Source organism: Phasianus colchicus, chromosome 1, assembly GCF_987193195.1.
Source record: "Phasianus colchicus chromosome 1, bPhaCol1.hap1.1, whole genome shotgun sequence".
Taxonomy (NCBI): domain Eukaryota; kingdom Metazoa; phylum Chordata; class Aves; order Galliformes; family Phasianidae; genus Phasianus; species Phasianus colchicus.
In genome coordinates, this window is record NC_143436.1 from 84,480,061 (window position 1) to 84,492,103 (window position 12,043).

The window sequence follows — 12,043 nt, forward strand, 5'->3', positions numbered from 1 at the left end:
AAACTCAAGGAAAGAAGTAGAGGTGAATCCCCATTTCTCAGTGTCGCTAAGTCAAGATAGGATGCTTTATCCAAATGACTCTCTCATCTCTCCACTGTGCTGCCAATGCTGGCTCATTCACCACTCCTTCAGAGTTTCTGGATAACACTGCACTATGCAGTGCAGACATGCCCTGGAAGGCTCCTTTGACCTTGGCTTTTGAACCTACACAAGTAAAAGGAAGAGCAGTTCCAGAGAACAACATGAACCGGGAACTGGAGAAGAGGGCTGGCAAGAGGAGATGAACAATGAGTATAGATTTTAAATGCTTCATCTGTGAGACTTGACTAAATGACACCTGAGGAGGTGGAGAAGTGTGATATTTTCAAAAGCTGAAAGCCTCAAGAAGGGAAAAGAAGTATATGGAGTGATATATAGCTTACTGTTTGATGTATGCTGCACGTTACTCCTCTGTGAAGAAAGGTTTGGTTAATGTAAAATAATTATTAAGATAACTTCTTTAATTCAAAGCCGTGTTTTCAGTTTAAAAGACTCCAGATCATTTAAAAGTAATGACACGTATTGGTGGTTGTTGCAACATAGGGTGGAGGGATCTGAGAAATGCAAACCAATGCTGCTTCCCTATTGACTTCTCTCACAAGGATTATCAGTGCCTGAAGTTACCCCAGTAGCTCATGGTCCATACTGGTTCAAAGAAGAACCATCTTCTGTTCAGCTGCAAATCTAGGTGCTACATTAAAAGCTCATCTTCAGTTTTGGTTTAAAGAATCACCTAGTTTGAACCAGTTTCTGTGACTATCATCAGGCTGATCTCCTGGCCAGAAAAAGTTAAATAAAAGCAAGTTAAAGAAAGACAATTTGCCTATAGGAACCATCCTAGTGGTAAGCAAGCTGAGCTGAAGAGGCGTCTTTTCAAGAGAAGCACTGTGAAAGTCCTGTTACTAAGGATATTTAAAGCTTCAGTATAAACAGAACTGAAGTGAACGACTTGCTTTCGTTGCAAGATAGATTGGATTTTCTCTTTATTCATATGTTCCACATATAGTGGTAGCCTTGCCTTTTGTTAGCCAAATTTCATACTGAAGGGAAAAAAGCCAATTTTACAAAGATTTTTTAGGATCCTCATTTGAATAGGCATTCCTGAAAATCCCTCTGTTGGCCATTTGCATTTTTAGTGTCCTCAGGAGCTATCCAACTCTGGTCTCATTTGGCCTCAATTTCAGTCATCTAAAGTCTATTGACACAAAATAGTGTAGTGTACCACTATGAGCACACTCCTTTTTTAGCCTGATTTAGATACATTCAGGAATCTCCCCGGGGGAGTGTGGTTTCCAGTATAAGGATTACTTATGCTACCTTAGATTTCAGTTAATCCTCAGTTTAAAAGTTAAAAAAGGAGAGTCTGGTTTATTTTGACAAGACTGTCCATGTTCATCAAGTTGAAATAAATGGCTTTGAAACCCTGATTTTTAATAGTCACAATGTCAATGTGGTATTGAATCTTTTAAATTCTGATACCTTGTCTGGAAGGCTTCCAAAAACGCCAGTCCAGGAATGCTCTATTTCATTCAGTGTCTTTAACAACTGCTTGGTAGCTCATCCTCTGCAACAGTGAATACACATGACATTTGTAACTGTTGCCAACTTACAGGTGCTCTGCACTTATTCCCAGTGAATTCCACTGTTCTTCCTGTACCTGCACAGCTGGGTCAAAGTACTGAAAACACTTGACTTTACAATTGGAAACACAGTAAGAAATGGCCTCAAAAATTTCCATGTTTTTTATTATTAGAGAAAAAATGTGCTTTCTGTAACTTGTGTGGCATATTCAGACTCGAATATTTGGGTGGAACCAAGAGTAGAAAGATTTTAACGTGCACAAAGAATGGTCCTTACAACTCCCAGGTCATTATTAATTATTTTTGGCTTCAGAATCATAAAAAATGCAAACACAATAGTTAAATACCAGAACAGCTTAATGCTGAATATCATAACTCTTCAATAAAATGAAATCTCATCTGTTTATCTGTCAACAAGAAAAATGTCTTAATGGAGAGCAGACAGCCTATCCACTATTATTCTCCATGTAGTAACAGTCTGCCATTGGAGAACACAATACATTACAAGCCAAACCAAATATGTGGCAGAATGACACAGGAAGCTCCTTCTTTCTTCTTCAGGAACCTTTCAATCAGTGCTGTTGGGTCCACACAGCAGTCCCTTGTGCTGTAGCACAGACTCAGGAAAGCAAGCTTTGAACAAGAACCAGCTGTAACCCAGATGGACCACCTACCTATTTCCCAAGTTTACAAGTTCATCATTTACAAATCATTTACAAGTTATAGAATCATGGAATGGTTCAGGTTGGAATGGACCTCAAGGACCATCAAGTTCCAATTCCCTGCCACAGGCAGGGTTGCCAGCCGCTAGACCAAGTACCAGATCAGACTGCCCAGGGCGCCATACAACCTGGCCTTAAATGCCTCCAGGGATGGGACATCCACAATGTCTCTAGGCAACCTGTTCCAGCACCTCACCACTCTCTCAGTGAAAAACTTCCCCCTGACATCCAATCTAAAGCCTTCCTCATTTATTCTCCCTTGTCCTATCACTATCTACCCATGTAAAAATTTGATTTCCGTCATGTTCATAAACTCCCTTGAAATACTGGAAGGTTGCAATGAGGTCTCCTCGCAGCCTTCACTTTTCCAGGCTGATCAAGCCCAGTGCCTTCATCCTATCTTCATAAGAGAAGTGCTCCAGTTCTTGGGTCATCTTTGCGGCGCTCCTCTCGACCCTCTCCAAAAGCTCCACATCTTTCCTTTGTTGAGAGCCCCAAATTTGAATGCAGTATTCCAGCCGGGGCCTCATGAGGGCAGAGTAGAGGGGGAATAATCACCTCCCTCACCCTGCTGGCCATTCCTCTTCTGATTGAACCCAGGATGCCATTGGCATTCTGGGCTGCAAGTATGCAATGCTGACCTATGTTAAGTTTTTCATCAACCATAACCTCTAAGTCTTTCTCAGCAGGACTACTCTCAAGGAGTTCTTCTCCCAGTTTGTATAGATATATGGGATCACCTCAACCAAAGTGAAAAACCTTGCACTTTGCTTTGTTGAAGCTCATGAGGTTCACAAGGATACACCTTTTGAGCTTATCAAGGTCCCTCTGGATTGCATCCCTTCCTTCTGCTGTATCAACGACACCACTCAGCTGGGTGTTATCAGCAAATTTGCTGAAAATGCACTCAATCTCATCATCAGTGTCATTTATAAAGATGTTTAAGAGTACCAGCCCCAAGATGGATCCCTAGGGGACACTGCTCATTACTGGTCTCCATCTGGACATAGAGCCATTGACCACATCCCTCTGGCTGCAGCCTGCCAACTAACTCCTTACCCAGTGAATTCATCCACCCTTAAAATCCATATCCCTCCAACATAGATAAAAGGATGTGATGGGAGACCATGTCAAAGACCTTGCAGAAATCCAGGTAGATGACATCAGTTGCCTTTCCTTTGTCTAGTGATGCTGTCACTCCATCACTGAAGGCCCGCAGGCTGGTCAGTCATGAACTCCCCTTGATGAAGCCATGCTGGCTGTTTCAGACCCCCTGATCATCCCTCATGTGCCTTAACTATCTTCCAAGAGGATCTGTTCCATGATCTTCTCAGGCACTAAGGTGAGGTTTATCAGCCTGTAGTTCCCTGGGTCTTCCTTAATCCCTTTTTCCAGTCACTGGGGACTTTGCCTGGCAGCCATGACTTTTCAAATATGATGGAGAGTGGCTCAGCAACCACATCAGCCAGCTTCCCAGCTCCCCACTTCCCACCTAGAGATTCAGGTTCAGGGCTGTGAGGTTCAGGGACATGAGAATCCTGGCTGCCAGTGAAGACTGAGGCAAAGAACTCCTTGAGTACCTTATCCTTCTCTATATCTATTGTAGCCAAGTCATGCAGTGTCGTGGCTAAGTTGCTGCCAGCATCCAGGCTGGTCACCTTACAGTGCCATGCAAGTGATGTCCATGCTGCTCTCTGCTTCTGGGTGTGATGGGACTGGGACAGAGGCATGCGCTGAGATGTGAGTCCTGCTCTAACTTCATAGCACGAGAAAAGTAGAGGATTCCAACCCAGTGCTGTTTCAATCCCTTCTTGACTTCTTCACTGATACACTGCCATTCCCCTAACACTACAGTGCTGCATGTGGGAGCTGCATTCGATAGATCAGATCTTACCTAACCTTCAGACCTTTAGGAAACAGCATTAAGAATTTCTGACCATGGCCATGCTTCAGTCACAGGCATGGATGACCAGGCCATGTATTGACCAGGATCACAGCAGCAGGCTCCAGAAACCACAGAGAGGGTTTTTAAGAGTGCTTGTATTGTGAGGTGCTGGACTGAACCAATAGGATATTTTCACCTGTTTTCACATTTCCAGAGCTATAGAAGGAGATAGTAGAACAGTTTCTTCAGTTTATTCAGTTTCTACTGGAAGTTAAATGGCCAGGAAGACTGTAAACGTCCACATGATTAGAATCACTGTGGTTCTTTCAGAAATAAAGGTTAAAGCATTTTAAACACCCACTGCCTTAAAAAGCAGCTCTCCCCATTGTGACTTCATTCAGATTGGACACAAGATATAGAAAGAAGAAAGTCCATGTCCCTCAGTTTGTCCAACAGGCATGGCACATGCAAAGGGTTTGGTCCCTTGCAGTGAGCTTCACGGCACAAACCTCACTGTGTCCAGTTAAAGTAGAAGAGTCCCTTATCCAAAATACTGAGCACAGGGCTTGATCAGCCAACTGGTGTGTAGTTAGGCCTTATCATAGCCTGATTTTGTTAGAGTACCCCAAAAGTAGTCCTGCTTGAAGCCAGAGATGGACCACCAGTGATTTTTAAGAAATCCAGCATCAGACCTATGTGAATTGCAGACAGGGACTGTGACACTTACAGGATAGAAGTGCTCAGTTTTTGGTCTATAAAATTATCAGTATTGGAGAACGGAAATTCCCAGTTAAGAATCCCACAGCTCAGCTTCCTCATCACCTCACTCCAATGGCATCAGAGCTCTGCCTTGGCATGTGTGTGCATTAAAAAAGATTTATCTTACACTGACAGAGATACACCATGCACAGCCCTCACAGTAGTGCCCTGGTATAGCGATTATTGTTTGCTTTCCAGGACCCCACTGTTAGCCAAAAGAATTCACCCCGGAGGGCAGGAAACACAGATGGAATTTTATTAAGAGTCCAGGACTGTGCAGGCAGGGATCCAAACCTGCTGCCCTGTGGATGGAAACTGCGTTGCAGGGAAAGGCCCTGTTTTAGCTCAGCTCCACGGGACACAGAGCCATGTTTCTGGAGCCTGTCTTACTGGAGATTTAGAAGCAGCTCCAAGCATAACAGTGAATTTTCTTACTGTGTAAATCCAGGGGATTAGCTCCTTCCACAAGTGATTCTGGTGGCAAGGAGAAAGAGAAGCCTTCTGGGGTGAGGCAGCTTAATCTCCCAGGCTGCCATCCAGTCCCCCTCACTACTTGACAGAACTGTGTTATACAACATTAGTGGCACAAAATGTGCCTAGCACTGCTACACACTAGAGGACTTAGTCCTGCTTCACTCCTGCTTCATTCCATTCTTTGCCCTACAACCTGCATTCACAGTTCACCCAGGTTTTCCCATCCTCCTGGAGTAGTTGCCATCCACAGCTGCCAGTCCTCTCTATCCAGTAGGTGAGGCACAACTAGGTGTGGGCTGAGGACAGAGAGAGGGAAATGTTATCCTGAAAAACGCAGTGAGAAGGAGCAAGAGAGGTGACAAGGACCTGCACCCAAGTGAACAGGGATTTTTATGGAACAAAATAGCACAGGAAATGCAGTACTCAGTGGAGGTGGAAAGATCTCCTTCAGCTTGAGGGAGAAAGGAGAAAAGCATTCATCTACTGCCTGCATCAGAGAAGATAAGTATGCTGATCTTCACAATCTTCTCATGTGTGTTCATCTCAGCAGGGAAAAGTTAAAATTTATTTTATTACTGTATGCTGTAAAGTATGAAAGGTAATTCTACCCTAATTTATTCAGCAGAGAGGAGGAAATGGTTCATTCTCTGTTTGTTATGAAAGCTAAACCCAGGTATGAACAATGTTCCATAGTAAATGACAGAGAGTTTGAAAATCTTATCTGTATCATATGATCATCTATTGAAAGGTTCTATTGTTAAGGATAGATACAAGGGAATACAATTTCAGCTGCTTCAGGAGCTGTAATTCTGAGCTTCCTCAATTTTTAGAGTTCTCCACAGTCAGGAATTTGTGTTTTCTCAGCACAGCTTTTTGCATGCTATTTCCTTGGGTACTTTCTAAACTGGAAATAAGTCTTTGTAACATTAGAAAAGCCAACTTTGTATGTCCTGCTTTCTCAAAGTTAGTCACAGCATAAAGATAAGACTCGAATGGCCTTCTGTTCATGAACAATTCTGAGTTCAGTCAAAAACTTTAAATGTTACTAATCCCTTCTTAAGGACAAAAGCTAAAAAAAAAAAAAAAAAAAAAAAAAGATCAGAGAAAATAAACATCACAGGCAACACCAAGAAAAAAGAGGAAAAGATGCTACAGTGTCAGGTAATCTCCATTACACAACACACTCCAGTTTAACTGTTAGCCTCTAACATTGAACAGAGTGCAGCATGGTCATTTTTGCTCTCGCATTAAGTTCCAACAGTTAGCAAGACATGGCTTGAGGCACTGTGATGCCCTCTAGGTCTTCCAACCTTCCTGCAATGACAGGGCATTAATAAACCAAGGCTGAACCCAATAGAGAAAAGGAAGTTGCTGAAACACATTGCACATTAGCAGTGTTGCCTGAAAGCCAGCAAAGGTTATTAATTCTTAGACCTTTGGCAAGTACTGCCACCTTCTATGTTTATTCATCCAGGAAATCAAATGGTCTCCCAAGGGCTGTTTAGCTACTGTCTTATTTAATCTTGACTACAAAAATATCAGGACTTTGCTGAATCTACCTTTTTACCATCTCGTCAAACTCCTGCAATCTCTTATTAGATCTTCTTCACACACAATTCCATCTCACTGGCCTGAAATTTGTCTTGCTATTTCCCAGGAAATCTAAGAGAAATCTACACCCTTCTGCGTAAGTACACTGGTCTCACATCCCAGGAAAATTAAAGGATGATTTTGTACTTTGAAAACATAAGACATACTCAGCATTGGACTACAACTCTACTCCTTTGCATGTAAAAATTTTAGGAAGCATTTGTTTTATCTTTGTCGATCTTATAACTGATTTCAAATTCTATCTTTCCTGTCATTTCCTTCAACACATGCAATAGATTGTATGAGACTTCCTGCCTGTCTCACAACAGTAAGGTCATCTACATATCAAAGAAATTAGTGCAGGACATATCATTTCACTTAATTCTGAGAATTTCACAGCAGTTTTAGCAAATATATTATTAAAAACCATAAGAGATGGTAAACCTTTCTGCCCTCTCCTGCAGTGTTACTAAGTGGAACAGATTCTGCTCTGTAGTCACCACTTTTTGAACCACAAAATTGTCCTACCTTAATAACTTTATTGAGGATTTTAAACTATTTATTTATATCCAATGCAATCGTGTTTTTGTAAAATCTTTGCAAATATTCTAGTCATAATCTCATGTCTTTTCAATTTCTTTCGATTTGCTGGTAAGTTCTTGGATCTGCTGTGAATTATTTCTCAAATTCTTATTCCTTCTTCCAAGGGATTAAAGCCATAGAAAGATCAAAGGTAGGATTCTGCAGACTGACGAAAATGCTTTGATAAACATTAGTTTGCCTGCCTTTTTCAAATTTGGATGCAGAACCACTTGCTCTCATTTAAAAAAAAAATTCTTTGCAACATCCCATCCTCGACTTTGAGAACATATCTTTCTGTTCTCCATCACCCAGTCTGGGACCCAACAGAATTTGTTGCTTTATCCTGACCCCAGCACGCAACTGCTCTTTGCATTTCTTCCAATTTTGGTTCTTTCACCAATGTTTCAGTTCTTTGAAATATAATGAGTTAACATACTTAAGTAAAGCTCCAGGTAAAGCAAAACCACGTCCTTACATTCTGACAATGTAGAATGCCAGCACTTTGGGTACATGTCTTTGATAATGCAGTGCAGTTTTGATATAATTTTCTCTACTGGTAGGTTTCCAAATCAGTACAGCATTTCAGACCCATCAGAAGCTATTTCTACATCAGCTGGCTGCAAACGTATTTCTTCTGCAATTTCTGGACTTCTCAACTGCTATTGGGCAGCAATATTAAAGCAAATGTTGCGTTGTATGGTTCATTTAACCAATGGTGTTTGTGATGCCTGTGGTGCAAAGGATGCCTTTGAGCTGCAGCGATATTAGGAATAACAACGCTTTTCTAGGCTTTCCCACTCAGCAGGAAGAAGTTGCACAGCCATGCAAGTAAATTATAGGCTTATCATTCCTCATCAAGCATCAGCACTGACATTCAGCAGAATCCGCGTGTCCTTGCAGCAAGACCACAGAAAAGTAGTAGTTTGAACTGTACTGTGCGTTTGTGCTTCCCCTTATTTATTGCCCTGGCTCTGTGACTTTGCTGCATGGTTATTCAACAGTTGTCCTTTGAATAAGAAGCACGTGGCACAGACATGACTAGAAGGCAAGGCTGTAGAAAAGAGCAACATAGGAAGAAGTTGCATAGGGCTTATTACAAAGGGCAACTAACTGATTCATCCATGCCCTCCCGAGCAAACCATGCCATATAAATTCTATTTTGAAATTAGCATTGTGGTATAAGAAGGATTAGTTGGCAATGATACGCATGCTTGAAGTGTGAATATGTAATGTCTTTTCTCCCTAAAGAAAGACAATTTTTTTCCCCTCCCACTGCATGGTTTCACTCAATTTACAATGTGTGCCCCAAGGCCATTTTTGCAGCCAATTCTAATTTAAGAGAATTAGCAGGATTTTCATTCTCTAGCATTGGACTAGCATTCTGGCTCTGACTCTCATTGAATATAGGAGAAAGAAGGCAAAAGGAATGTTGTAACGCAGCATAACAAGATACTGCCATAGGAAGAGATAGGAACCAGAGTTGCTGCCTCTTGGAGGTCTTGCAAGGAAAAACAGCAAATTTGCCAGGCTACAGATTCTGTGTTAGCATGCAGTGAGGTTGAAAGAGCATATGGCAGAAATGGCTGCCTGGCTGTGATGCACCTATTGCCAGCCCTGTCATTCAGGGCTGTGGAGACAAGATAAAGGTTTATTTTAGTGCCCTGACAGCTGAAGGAAACGTATTGCAGAAGCTGCTGAATCTCAGTCAGGGAGAAGGAGAGGCAGGGAAGAGAAGTCAAAATCAATCATATACTTGGTGTGTGCCAGTCTAATCTCCTGGGGCAAAAGATAGGGTGAGAACTCTTGTGTATTCTGTGTGTACAGCACATTCCATGAAAGGGTGCTAACAAATGCAAAAAGCAGTCAGCAAAAGGAGCTAGAAGAATCTGAACTTTATTTTATGTTGTACTCACGTTTCAAATATCACGGAGAAAACTATTGCTCTTGTCTATGAGGAAAGCTGATCTGACTGTCCAAAATGGAGAGGAACTTCAGCCAGCAATATCTTCCTTGCAATGCAATATTCCTGGTAGGTTTCCACAGTTCCACAGTTCTAGACACCTGAGATGAGAAGGAATGGCAGAAGGAAGAGGTTGTGGTTTTTTAGGAGCATTTTGAGTCTTCCTACAAAATCGGTAACAATCTGTAGACTGAGGGAAAAAAAAAACATGCACACACACACAAAAACCATGGCAATGTTTACATTAAAATTTTCTGCAGAGATTAAGTACTTTGTTAAATGGATGTAACTGAAAAAAAAATAATAATCCCATAGTTCTGCCTAAGTCATTGAGGATGCTCCCCCCACCTCTACCCACATCTTCCTCTCTGTTTAGTTTAGACACATGATTTTAGATACATTCCCTCTAATGTGTCACAGAATCAGAGAATTGCATGGGTTGGAAGGGACCTCAAGAGATCATCGAGTCCAACTCCCCCACTAAAGCAGGTTCCCTTGCTGCTCCTATCTTTACTGTTCTCCTGTCTTCACTGTTGATACCAGTTAGTTCTTCACATAATGTTTTTAAGCTAGAGTACTGCTATGTTACTTCTACTTCCAGTGAACATACAGCCTTTTTCCCAACTAAAGTTTTCAAATGGTGTTCTGCACCTTATCACGCCTATAGGCTCCTAGTTCCTTGCAGCAGGAGACATCCTTTAGACAACACCAGGTACAATGCTGAACAAACTGCAGAAGCTAGGTAGATGTGTCAGTTTTTTTATGTTTTAATACAAGTCCAAATAAAAAGAAACGTTGGACCTGGATTTCAGTGGCAGTCAGGAATAAACTTTGAATTCAGATTCAATAAGCAAGGCATTTGAGTCAGATTTATGTGCTTGCTTTGGAACAGAACGTCCCTAAAACAGAGCCTGGATTTACTCCTTCTCATTGTCACAATGTGTAAATGACACATCTTAACATGCCTCTGGTGTCTGATTGTTCCTCATGATTCCTCTCACTTCATGTAATAAAACACCTTTTAAACAAACACCTTGCCATTTTGGAGCAGAATAATCTCAGTCTGTGCTTGAATTGCTGAAGGAGTGTAGGAAAGAAGGCAAAAGAAATCTGCCAGCATGGCTGAGAGAGAAGCTTATCTTGCCTTGGCTGGGTTCACTTTGGTTTCCCTCTTCAGCTTCTTTCCGTCAATCGCCGTACTAATGTATCCCCAAAGGTGCTGATCCCAGAACAATATGCTACAAAGATGATTACAGTCTAAAAAAGAAAAGAAAACCCTGTCACCATGGATGTTGTAGGTTTCAGCTTTTCACATTTAATCCTTTAATTGGTCTTTCTGGCAAGAAGAATTTGATACTTGGCTTTATTGCTGCATGGATGAGCTCTATTGCAAATCCCATTGGGATGAAGTTACAGTCATTTGGCAGTAAGAAGATCCTTAGCAACTTCTCAAAAGCCTACCCAGAGGGTTCCTTGTTGACATCAGAGTTTTTGTGTGATGTCATAAAGCCTCCTAGGAAACAAATGAAAAAAAAAAAAAAATAGCTGTAGAACCTTTGGATATCTGATGAGACTGTGGCAAGCCCTTATTCTGCTACTGTGTGTGTCAAGAGCTACACTAAAGGAGTGCTTGGGTCTTGGCTTGTAGCCAGAACATTGATGAATACAGAATACAAAGCAACAGCTGAACAGGCTGTATGCACCATGAAAACAAATACTGTAAAGATATTGAGTGCGTAGACAACAGGGAGAGAGAGCCTTGCACCAAGGTGTTTGGGGAGGATTAATCTATATATGTTGACAGTTTACTGTTATTTTATGAACAGTTCTATAGGCTATCTGCCTGCTGTTGGGCAAATCCAAACAAAGGCTGAGTAATCTGAGTAACAGACTCTTTGGAAGAGAAAGTTATGTCTTTTAGGAGCGCACAAGTAAAGTACCTTGTAATCTCCCACACCCCAGCTCAAAAGCAAATAGCAGCTTCTTCAAATTCCAAATGATCAGCTCTTGAGGTAAGAAAGAGAGAAACTACTCAGTTTAGAATACGATGAAACTTAGGAACTGTGATTCACATCCGATTCATTAACAACTGGTAACTCTTTCTTCTCAAAGAGAAGGGGAAGGACTTAAGTCATTGTAACAAGTGCCTCTTCAAGACAGGAGTATACTATAAGTTTAAAAGTTGCTGAATTAAAACTTGAAGATTTAAACCTAAAAGCCCCTCAAGTCAGACAATTTTTGCTGATGTAACTAATGAGGTATCTGGATTACAACCCATTGTCGTGGCATATATGCAATGAAAAAAGAGCAGATTAACAGCAATCAAGCTAAAAATAAAAGCATCACCTCAGATGTTGGGCCTACTGTGCTTATTGCAAAGGGTGGGGTAGGATTGGTAGAGCTGTGCGTCCATCGTGGATGTCACCATGGCACACCCACGCCAACATCTCCA

The 12,043-nt window shown here is 41.5% G+C and overlaps 1 long non-coding RNA gene across 2 annotated transcripts; it reads right to left on the minus strand.

Moving 5' to 3' along the window:
• Nucleotides 1–8,092: 8,092 nt before the first annotated feature.
• On the minus strand, nt 8,093–12,043 carry LOC149919805 (uncharacterized). 2 transcript variants are annotated; one of them, XR_016471216.1, is made up of 4 exons: nt 11,938–12,043; nt 10,736–10,848; nt 9,545–9,692; nt 8,093–8,682 (listed from the first exon to the last, which is right to left on the minus strand). It is a non-coding gene; the product is annotated as an uncharacterized LOC149919805 (long non-coding RNA). The 2 variants fall into 2 exon arrangements; XR_016471213.1 differs by lacking the exon at nt 8,093–8,682 and having other exon boundaries at nt 9,495–9,692; nt 11,938–12,041.